The following is an 11,629-nucleotide window of genomic DNA, read 5'->3' as shown; positions in this document are numbered from 1 at the left end:
ACAATGTGTTTTTACCCCTAAAAATTTAGAGTTTTCTGAAGCTCAACAAGAGGATCCAACCGTAACTACGAAAAGCACCGCTATACCACAGCACCACCTACTCTGAATTTCATTGCAGGAACTGCGCCACTCGCCAAACACAAATTCTTTCATCCGACTGCCACAGAGCAGCGTGGCTCGTCACTCCCTATCCCTCGTATAAAATCATGCACTGTTCAGTGCGTCACTCTTTATATCACTTCAAGCGTCATTTAGCAGACTAAATCTACATCTACGTGATTACTCTGCTATTCACAATAAAGTGCCTCGCAGAGGTTTCAATGAAACACCTTCATGCTGTCTCTCTACCGTTCCACTCTCGAACGGCACTCGGGAAAAACGAGCAATTAATTTTTTTTGTGCGAGTCCGGATTTCTCTCATTTTATCGTTATGATCGTTTCTCCCTGTGTAGGTGGTGCCAACCTAATGTTTTCGCAATCGGAAGAGAAAACCGGTGATTGAAATTTCATGAGAAGATCCCGTCGCAACGAAAAACGCCTTTGTTTAAATGATTGCCACTCCAATTCACGTATCATGTCTGTGACGCTATCTCCCCTATTTCGGGATAATACGAAACGAGCTGCCCTTCTTTGTACTTTTTCGATGTCATCCATCAGTCCCACTTGATGCGGATCCCACACTGCACAGCAGTACTCCAGAATAGGGCTGACAAGCGTAGTGTAAGCAGTTTCTTTGGCAGACCTGTTGCATCTTCCATGTGTTTTGCCAATGAATTGCAGTCTTTGGTTTGCTCTACCCACAATATTATCTATGTCATCGTTCTAATTTAGGTTATTTGTAACTGCAATCCCTAAGTATTTAGTTCAATTTACAGCCAACAGATTCGTGTGACTTATTGTGTAATCGAAATTTAGCTGATTTCTTTTAGTACTCATGTGAATAACTTCACACTTTTCTTTATTCAGGGGTAACTGCCACTTTCGCAGCATACAGATATCTTATCTAAATCATTTAGCAAGTCGTTTTGATCATCTGATGACTTTACAAGACGGTAAATGACAACATCATTTGGAAATATGTGCCGTGCGGGATTAGCTGAGCGGTCTAGGGGCGCTGCAGTCATGGACTGTACGGCTGGTCCCGGCGGAGGTTCGAGTCTTCCCTCGGGCATGGGTGTGTGTGTGTTTGTTCTTAGGATAATTTAAGTTAAATAGTGTGTAAGCTTAGGGACTGATGACCTTAGCAGTTAAGTCCCATAAGATTTCACACACATGTGAACATTTTTTTTTTTGCAAATGTGTGGCTTATGGGAAACTATTCGTGGTTTTAATTATTAGTTTGGTTGGTTGGCTGGAGAACGCCGCAGCTGTTTTGTTGTAGGAAACTCGGTTTGTTTGTAATTATTCTCTGCAGAACGCCTTAACTCACCAGCTACCAGCACAACATAACCGTCAGGCGGGTCCCGGACTGAGTAGGGGCCAGTCTGGCGGACATCAAGAAGAATCCAAGCCAAGTCGGCAGCCACCATGAGGCGTGAGATACGCCGCTAGAGGTCCGACGTACACGAACTAGGTTATTACACACAGATACCTGACTTAAAATAGTGCGTCGAGCATTTTGCCGCGGGCAGCCCATTTGAGGCCGCGCACAGACTACAGAAGGCAATCTTCACCAAGTAATCCACTGGGCCAGACGCTGAGAACAAAAGCTGTTCCACAATCGCAGCTTATTACGGTGCATCAGGAAGATGTGTCGTAGCCCACCGCCAGATACGTCACCGAGTCGTCCTCCCGGGAGAACCGCAACGCTCCAGACCATTAGCAGTTGACATGTGGCCTACGACGCCGTGTCAAGAGTTTGGACTAGTAATTAATGCTGTTTATTAACTTTGGCTACACTCGTCGAACTCACTATCTGCGATTGGTGTTCAGAAACAGTAATTGGCTTGCTTGTCAGTATGTGAGAATACCTCGACAGCCGTCAACCTAAATTCTATTATTTTAAATTTTTTTCAATGCCAGCCTTCCACCACCACTCATCAATTGATGTAATAACTGTTGTTGTTATTAAAACTGGCTTTCTACCAAGCGTTATTTTGAGGTCTGGGCATTTAGACAGAAATTATTTGTTCTTGTTGTTGCTAGCTCACAAGAAGGGTTGGGTTAATATTAAGGAAAAACGCATCGAAGGTGAATGTTGAAATGTGTCTAAGCACTATGGGACTTAACAGCTGAGGTCATCAGTCCCATAGAAAAACTTAAACCTAACTAACCTAAGGACATCACACACATCCATGCCCGAGGCAGGATTCGAACCTGCGACCGTAGCAGCATCGCGGTTCCCAACTGAAGGTGACCCACATATTTCGTCATTTGTCATTTCATGAAATACATTTTATTGCTTAACAATAATAGTTACGATTACAAATTAAAAAACTTGTAAAAATGAGTAACAACGCTCACAATAATTTAAGGAACTTGAACATGATCGATTCATTAATAAAAAACGTTGACAATTTTTACCATTACAACAGGGCTTAAATCCAGGAATACATGTAAGTCACTAAATACGAGTAAAAAGTCACAACAACTAGGTTTGACTGCAAGCTGATTCAACAAACAAAGTTATATCAGTAAAATGAATTACAAATGACTTCCACTAAAAGTACTAACATTTCCCAAGAATGGATAAAACTTTAAAGAAATAGACAACACCCACTCAAAATACAGAAACGATAAAGAGTTACGCCACTGATTGTGGCTGTTGGAAATCTCTTAACAAATTATAAACTTAATAAAATCCTTTAAGAAATGCAATACATAGTTCTCCTAAATACAAGAAGGTATACAACTTAAATATGATTCCCAGTTGGTATACACCAGCACACGCTGCAGAACTAGCTAATAGGGCCTGAAGTTTAAACGGTAGTAAAGGGCAAATAAATTCACAAGGAACTTAGAACTTGCGGAACACACTTTAAGGCTTATGTGCTTTCTCACCTCTCAATATTTGAATAGATCAAAGGTTCCGAAATTAATTGGCCGATGCTCCGCCGTGTCACGTACAAAAACGATCGGATATTTTACTTAACTGGCGATAAAGTGAGGCAGCTGACAGAGGCGCCTGGTTGTGGTCAAACTTTGACGCTAAGCAACGACGGAAGTGTCGCCGCAGCAGGAAGAAAACCCGTCTCCTCGCCGGGCCCAGGAAACAGGGACGCGTCGTCCTGTGCCAGAACTACCCTGCAAATATGCATCAGAAAGAAACTGTAATGTGCCCAAATAACGCAACAAACGACAATATTTCTGACATATGAAATATTAACTTATTGCAGAAGTGGCTGCACATACAAGTCACGAGCTGACAAGCTCCTTAAAATTACTTACAAATTGACGACGAGATCTACAATTACCCGCAAATCCACATACCACGGCAGACCCTTTTTTAATAGTCTCCGACACAGACTATATTGCAGTCCCAATTACAGCAACTCAATTTACACCAGAGAGTATTTGTATACTTGCAATGAATATGATCTGGAACACAGAGATTAAAATCAGTTTCACTGACCGGTGACCATCCAGACAGTCACTCAGAGGCGTAATTAACATTCAACATTAACACAGACGTGGGCCTACGATAGCAAGTACCAATAAAGATCAACACGTAATTCCACTCAAGTGCGAAGGAATCTTGACTTCCAGCATTCCAAGCAGGGGTATCTTTGCAGGTCATTTACAGGTGTCGTATTGTGTACGCCTCCAGAGCTGGCCCGGCGCTTGCTGACCAGGTTGCACATGGCGTCAGCTGTCCTTCCAGTAACTCGCCGCTATTAATACTTAGGGGATCCGGAAAGGCTCAAAATCATGAAAAGTTCAATTTTTACTTTTTTGCGTTTTCTGAATCTGCAGACTATTACCTTTTAATAGATATATAATTTATTCAATTCCGAAGACTACAACTATTTTTAAATTTTTTTTGAAATATGTTCTACATGGGCGTGACCCACTGTGGCGCTGTTAAACTGCTGTCAAATGGTGTTATTATTAACGTCCGTGTTCATCAGGTACATTTTAGTGATGTGAGATAAAGTATGTGTTGTGGCTAACCTGTGATAGTTCAATATATATCGCTGGTGTGATTGTCGATTGTTTCATGTTTATTTACTCTGTCGTTATCTCGAAAATATTCGTAATTAATTCTGTTTCTTGAGTCTCTGTTTTGTTGAAGTATAATAATGAGTAAAAGTAAAGTTATTAGAAATCCTCTGAAGGCTTTTAAGAAAAGGAGAAATGTTGGAAAGCCAAAGGTATGTGTTATTACTGTAAACAATAAAGACGATAACTAAGAAAGTATCGCCCATATGTAACGACGCAGAACGCCTTCGGGCTGCAGACAGGGCTGTAAAGAGTCCAGAAATACAAGCAAGAGTAAACAGGAGGAGGAACAAGAGGAAGCTGGAGGAGGAGTTTGCAGAGGATGAAGATAATCCATCCTATGGACCTGGAATGCACTAAAAATCCAATCTTTGTCGCTCGATTCCCAAAACTTTTATTTTCTCATACTAATTACATGTTTTCTAAGGATCTTCCAAACATATTTGTTTCAAACTTTCAGTAAATGTTACACAGTACCTTCTGCATAATTTAACACAGCCTTTTTCCAAAAAACTGTATATTTTTGAATATATAAATAAAAAATTGCAAAAAAATGTTGTGAATTTTCATTACAATTGAAAAAAAATCATCTTTAATAACTGAACTAAAATTTTGTAAAATCCCTGTGTTAAGTTGTAGCCCATATTCCAATAAGTAATCTGTAAAATGTTCAACTTCCTATCTCAAATACTTTGTGAGGAAAGATGTAATTTATAAGCGTTATTTTAACTTTGCAAGTATAGGGCGTTCCGGAGCCCCTTAATCCAGCTGGAAAACTTTGGCTGAGACCATTTTAACAACTCGCCACTTCACGGGCTCCACGCCCGGACAGCAGGAGTACCGCAAAAACCAACTTGCCAGCCATGTGGCCTCCCGCTCATTGCGAGTACCATGGTCTACCAAACCCAATAACACACCTCTCGACCAAAGACCCTAGCCGTAGCATATGACCAGGATCGATATCGGCTGTACGAGTAAATAGTGGCGCCACGGGACTGGCATGCCCGCCAAAATTAAAGCCACCACGGATCAGTTGTATTTCGGCCTTCGTAATTAGGCCTTCAACTTGCAGGTTAGGACCACTGGAAAGAGACTTGTCTTTATTTACAGGAAATAAACTTTCTTTTACGTCTTGACAATTGTCCTAATCCGCTGACCGCGGATGTAGTAATTTATAACCTATCCTTTTTAATTCCATAGCCACAGTCATTCTTTTAGCTGGAGTGCTGATTACAGTTTGGAAATCAGGATTGGTTTCTTCCACTGATTTCATGCAATTTCTTACAATCACCCTCCACAATACTCGACGCACCGTCAGAGCTAGAGGTCTGGCTGGATACATGAACTGTTAAGCCGATTGTGCAATATATCTCTCACTTGTCGAGTCTTGAAATCTTCGGAATTGTGTGGTTGATGTTTTCCCCAAAGTCTGAGGGTATACTTCCAGCTCTTCCAAAGCTATTATCCATTGTAATACTCGGTCATATATTTCATCACTCTCGACTTCTATTTCTTCTATCGCGTAATCGGACAAGTCTTTCCCCTTGCCTTGAATGTACTCTTTCTACCTATCCCTCTCTCCCCTGCATTTAACAGAAATTTGCGACTGCCCGAATTATTTCCCACAGTCGAGCTTTTTTGGTCTTAACTGAGTGGCCTTTATTACGCCATCCGCTTAGTCGATCAATTGACTTACACTGATCAGATCATTATGATCATCGACCAACGGTCGATGTAAACCCGTCCAGGCGAGAGCACCGTAGCCTGGCGAGGAAATACTGTTAGTCACGCACACACACGGTTTACGTAGTATCAGTGAGCGTGCTGTCCGTATGTACAATGGGGAAGGTGGGCGATTTTTCTTAGTTGACCGAGGGCAAATTGTCATGACCCGGAGGCTCAACACGAGCATTTCGGAAATTGCACGACTCGTTTAGTGTTAGAGGAGTACTGTTGTGAGTGTCCTCAACACGTGGCGAAACTGAGGGGAAACTACGCTCAGACGTCAAGGGGTTGGGCGGCCACCCCACATTACAGATATCGGACGTCGTAAGCGGGCAGACTGGTAAAAGAGGACAGGCGGCAAACTGTGGCGAAACTAAAAATGGTTCAAATGGCTCTGAGCACTATGGGACTTAACAGAGGAGTTCATCAGTCCCCTAGAGTTTGAACTGCTTAAACCCAACTAACCTAAGGACATCACACACATCCATGCCCGAGGCAGGATTCGAACCTGCGACCGTAGCATTCGCGCGGTTCCGGACTGAAGCGCCTAGAGCCGGCCGCGGTGGTCTAGCGGTTCAGGCGCTCAGTCCGGACCTGCGCGACTACTACGGTCGCGGGTTCGAATCCTGCCTCGGGCGTGGATGTGTGCGATGTCCTTAGGTTAGTTAGGTTTAAGTAGTTCTAAGTTCTAGGGGACTGATGACCACAGATGTTAAGTCCCATAGTGCTCAGAGCCATTTGAGCCATTTGAAGCGCCTAGAACCGCTCGGCCACCGCGGCCGGCTGGCGAAACTAAGATCAGACTTTAATGCCGGGCGGAGTACAAGTGAGTTTGAACACATACTGCAGCGAATACTCCTAAAGATGGGCCTCCGTAGCCGACGAACCACGCGTGTGCCAATATTAACTCCACGACATCGGCAACTACGACTGAAATGGTCACGTGACCATCGGCATTGGACATTGGTGCAGTGACAGAGCGTTGCATGGTGTGATACCTTCTTCATCAAGCCGATGGGAGGGTGCGAGTCTATCCTCTTCCAATGGAACAGCTCTTGGCACGAGCACTGCGGGACGGAGACAAGCTGGCTGTGGCTTCATTATGCTCTGGGGAACATTCACTTGGGCGTCGTTGGTCCAGTAGCGCTCGTGCAAGGTACCATGATGGCCAAGGGGTAACGTGTACTGGTTTCAGACTCCCTACACCTCTTCACGACGATCATGTTTCTCGACGGCAGTAACATTTTTCAATAAGATAATGCGCCATGTCACAAGGTCAGTAGTGTGATGGAGTGGTTCGAGGAACATAGTGGCTATTTCCAATTGATGTGATAAGTACTCCAACTCTGCAGATCTGAACCCGATCAAACACATCTGGGATGTGATTGATCGAGGTGTAACAGCTCATCGCCCCCTCCCCATAATTTACGGGAACTAGGAGACTTGTATTTGAAGACGTGGTGACAGCGCCCTCCAGCGACCTAGAAAGGACTCATTGCTTACATTTTATGACGGGTCGCCCTTATTATCCGCGAAAAATGCTGACATACCGGCTGTTGAGTAGGTGGTCGTGATGTTCTGACTGATAAGTGTAGAGACCTTGTGATTCCATGAAACAACAGACTAACGATGACTTCATCGAGGTGAGAGGAATTTGCAGTGCTAAATAACTGATTTATTGGCTAAGCCGTGTGTGCCTGCAACGCATCTGACACTTCTAGAGAACACAGACGAGTGGGGTGGCAGCCGAGGTCCAGCGCTTAATAACGACGGAGCATTCAAACGCAGAAGGAGTACTTTGTTTTGTTGGCAGTGTACTCACTATCCCTCTTCAACGTTTTGTGTACAGCCTGCTGCATATAACACAAATAGTTTTCTTGTGGGAATCAATGTATGCGGTGGAGGACAGCATCCTTTCCTTTACGTGGACGTTCTATGTACTTCTCTGTGCACCAAAACGGTTCTAAATAGTATATTCGTCCGCAAAAACTAGATAAAGGTCATAATATGTCCAGCCATATTGATTTAAAAAAAACTTATTTAACAAATGTTATAATGTAACAGACAGCGATTCACCTAATTTAGTGTATGGTACATGAGTGTTGTAAACAACACAATGAACTAAAATGGCTCTGAGCACTATGGGACTCAACTGCTGTGGTCATAAGTCCCCTAGAACTTAGAACTACTTAAACCTAACTAACCTAAGGACATCACACACATCCATGCCCGAGGCAGGATTCGAACCTGCGACCGTAGCTGTCGTGCGGTTCCAGACTATAGCGCCTTTAACCGCTCGGCCACTCCGGCCGGCAACACAATGAACTGTATTGAGTATTATGTTATGCTTCGTGCTTGCAGAACCCTGCCTTGGTCAACGACATTGCCGGACTCTCACCAATAGAGAACGTTTGGAGCATTAAGGGCAGGAACCTGCAAATATCTTGGCATTTTCAAGATCTAACGCGCCAATTCGACAGAATGAGGCGCAATATCCCTCAGTAGTAAATGCAAGAACTGTATCAATGAATGCCAAGGCGGCGAATCACTGCTTGCATGAGGACCAGGGGTGGAATAGCATGTTACTGACGTGCTCAATTTGAGAAGCTCTTTCTCTTGAATAAAACATCCAATTTATCTGGAATCGCAATCATTTGTTTGTCTGTACACATACATCACATCATTGACTTCCATCCCATTTGGATAATTCATCACGCGGTTTGGTTCAAATGGCTCTGAGCACTATGGGACTTAACATCTGAGGTCATCAGTCCCCTAGAACTTAGAATTACTTAAACCTAACTAACCTAAAGACTTCACACACATCCATGCCTGAGGCAGGAGTCGAACCTGCGTCCGTAGAGGTCGCGCGGTTCCAGACTGAAGCGCCTAGAACCGCTCGGCCACGCCGGCCGGCATCGCGCGGTTTGATTGGTCCATTCTTCTCTGAGCGTACCGTAACTCGTGAGGTATATCTTCATGTGCTGCCAACATTGATTTTACCTGCCATCCGAGAGGTGTTTGGAAATGGAAGGTTTTACCTACAACAAGATGACGCTCCACCTCACTACCACAGAGATGTCAATTTGGATGAAAATCTACCCGGACGATGGATAGGTTGAAGAGGAGTACCCACTAAGGTCTCCAGACCTTACACCTCTTGACGTTTAGCTATGGGTGACCTTGTAAAATGTTTACCAATAGAAGCCAGCTTCACTGAACGAGTTGCGAGAAACCATTGAGGTATTCTGTGCGGCTGTCACACTGGCGACACTAATAGCCATATTGTGGTCAACAGTTCAGCGGAATAGACGTTGTTTTGGTGATAATAGGGGTCACTTTAAACACATAAAATGACATTCCCCACGTGCAAGAATAGTCATTTTGTTCTGTTAATATTATCAAAGAGTGCGTATGTTATCCTGGACTCCTTCTTTGCCATTCAAAGCTACCTTCAGTTGCCAAACTTTCGACGTTTCCTAATCTGTCAGAATCTGACAGCGGAGATTTACCTATCATCTGAGAGGTGTTTGGAAATGATTACCAAGATCTCTGAGTGTCAGTACAAAATTGGTTCAGATATCTGTGCGCTGCGTACGTGTTTGTTGCCTACTACATTCCAGAAAGGACTGCTGTCACTAGATCCCACACCCCGATATTATAGTTCTCAGGAAGACGTGCAAAGTCAGACCTACTTCACCTCGTCTTATGCCGACCAATCAAATTAGGTGGTGTAAACAGGGAGACAGTAAGTCAGTGACCCGAATCTTTAGCATCTTCCAGTATCATTTTAACTTAGCGACACTGATTTTGTGCAAGGATCTGCCACCCTAACTCAAAGTCATCTATCGCTACGCGTACTGGTACTCAATACTAATGATGTAATGCATCGTGAACAGTTTATTTTCCCACCACGACAGGAGATGGTTTGCACATGTACTGAGTTTAAGTAATTTGTGACAACAAGCTGATGACTGAATGTCTCCATGTCAGTGCGAAAATGTTTCCCAAATTACCGATGACTTACTCACCTTAACTTCCTATGTTCGACTCTGCGTGGCACATCACAGAGAGGTGAGTTTATGTGTAAATGTGTGCAAATTTTTCTAAATACAAGTGGTGTTTTAGAGATCTATATCTAAAAGCAAACTCTGCAAACCAATGTGAAGTGCATTGCAGTAGGCGGTTCCCACTGTATCAATCGTTAGGGCTCCGTCTCGTTTCATTCACGTATGGAAAGCGGGAAGACAGATTGCTTAGATACTTAAATACCCTGTGTGTGGCATACTTAATCTAATCTTGTCCTAGAAGATTCCTGTGGGAGCCGTACACAGGAGGTCGTAGGTAATCCTAAATTTATCACTTAAGGCTGGTTCTTGATACTTTGTAAGGAGGTTTTCAGGGGGTGTAAAAGCCTTTCGGCAGCCAAGATTGCATAAAATACTTCTTTATTCAAGACAACCGGTTTCAACAAACTTTGCTGTCATTTACAGGTCTTAAAATCTTTTTGTTGTAAAACATGTTCATTTTACGTTGAACCTCATGCCCAAAATGTAAAACGGATGGAAATCAGCACCTTATCCATTTGACATCTTGTGCGTGAGGTTCAGCCTATAATGAACATGTTTTAGAACCAAAAAAATTAAGACCTGTAGTTGACAGCAAAGTCTGTTGAAACCGTTTGTCTTAAATAATGAAATATGTTATGCAATCTCGGATGTTGAATGGCTTTTTACGGTTAACACTGATTACCCTTCATGACTCTCAAAATGAGGAAATTACATGGGATGGTTTGCATCTGTCTTCGAGTATCAGTCAGTCCATTTTTCAGCCGCACTGTGACGCTCTCCAGCAGATATAATGGATCACACTTGTAATGTCACAGAGACGTACACGTGTCAACCAGAAGGTCTAAAACCATTTAAACAACCAAAGAAGACACAGGAATGTCGTCAGAAACAAGGAGACGTCGTAAGTGTCTACTTATTTTACTACGTGTGTAACAACAACAACGCGAGGAGGCTCTCCTGGAAGACGTAGTTTCACTGAGCCTCGGGTATGCTGTTCCAACGCCCTCACAGCATGGCAAAATTCCATAGGCACTAAATGGAAAAGTATTGCGACGTTAAGAAGAATTAAAGTGCCGATACGTCAAGAGCCATAGAAATTATACTAGAACTTTCCCCTCATTTTGGCCGTGCGGTTCTAGGCGCTACAGTCTGGAACCGAGTGACCGCTACGGTCGCAGGTTCGAATCCTGCCTCGGGCATGGATGTGTGTGATGTCCTTAGGTTAGTTAGGTTTCCTTAGTTCTAAGTTCTAGGCGACTGATGACCTCAGAAGTTAAGTCGCATAGTGCTCAGAGCCATTTTACCCTCATTTAATTATCCTCACAACTTACCTAGACATGCTCCTTTCCAAATGTTGTGCAATCCGAGTGTCCCGAAATGAAAAATTAAATTTTGTGTTAATAATAATTGCTTGCAGACCTAGTTATGTTAGAATAGTGTTTAAAGAACTGTTTTATTAATGAACCAGGAAATGAATAACGAAGGTCTAACGAAGTTGAAAGATAACTTTAATACTGATATAGTAATGAAGTTCAATTACTTCGAGACATATATAAAGGTATTTAAATGAGCAGTAAATAAGATGAAAAGTGTAGTAACTTATATACTGGAAATCTTGAACGCATAATAAATTTAGTAATCAATTTTTTTAACACAGTGATCATAACAGTTTCAGG

The 11,629-nt window shown here is 43.0% G+C and overlaps 1 non-coding gene across 1 annotated transcript; it reads right to left on the bottom strand.

Annotated features, from left to right (window-relative positions):
• Window positions 1-8,109: 8,109 nt before the first annotated feature.
• Trnas-gga (transfer RNA serine (anticodon GGA)) lies at window positions 8,110-8,193 on the bottom strand. The gene is given in 2 exon segments: window positions 8,110-8,144; window positions 8,154-8,193. It is a non-coding gene; the product is annotated as a tRNA-Ser (tRNA).
• Between the last annotated feature and the right edge of the window lie 3,436 nt (window positions 8,194-11,629).

The sequence above is a fragment of the Schistocerca cancellata genome, chromosome 1, assembly GCF_023864275.1.
Source record: "Schistocerca cancellata isolate TAMUIC-IGC-003103 chromosome 1, iqSchCanc2.1, whole genome shotgun sequence".
Lineage (NCBI taxonomy): Eukaryota > Metazoa > Arthropoda > Insecta > Orthoptera > Acrididae > Schistocerca > Schistocerca cancellata.
Note: the sequence above shows the minus strand (reverse complement) of the source record. Positions and strands in the feature narration are given on the sequence as shown.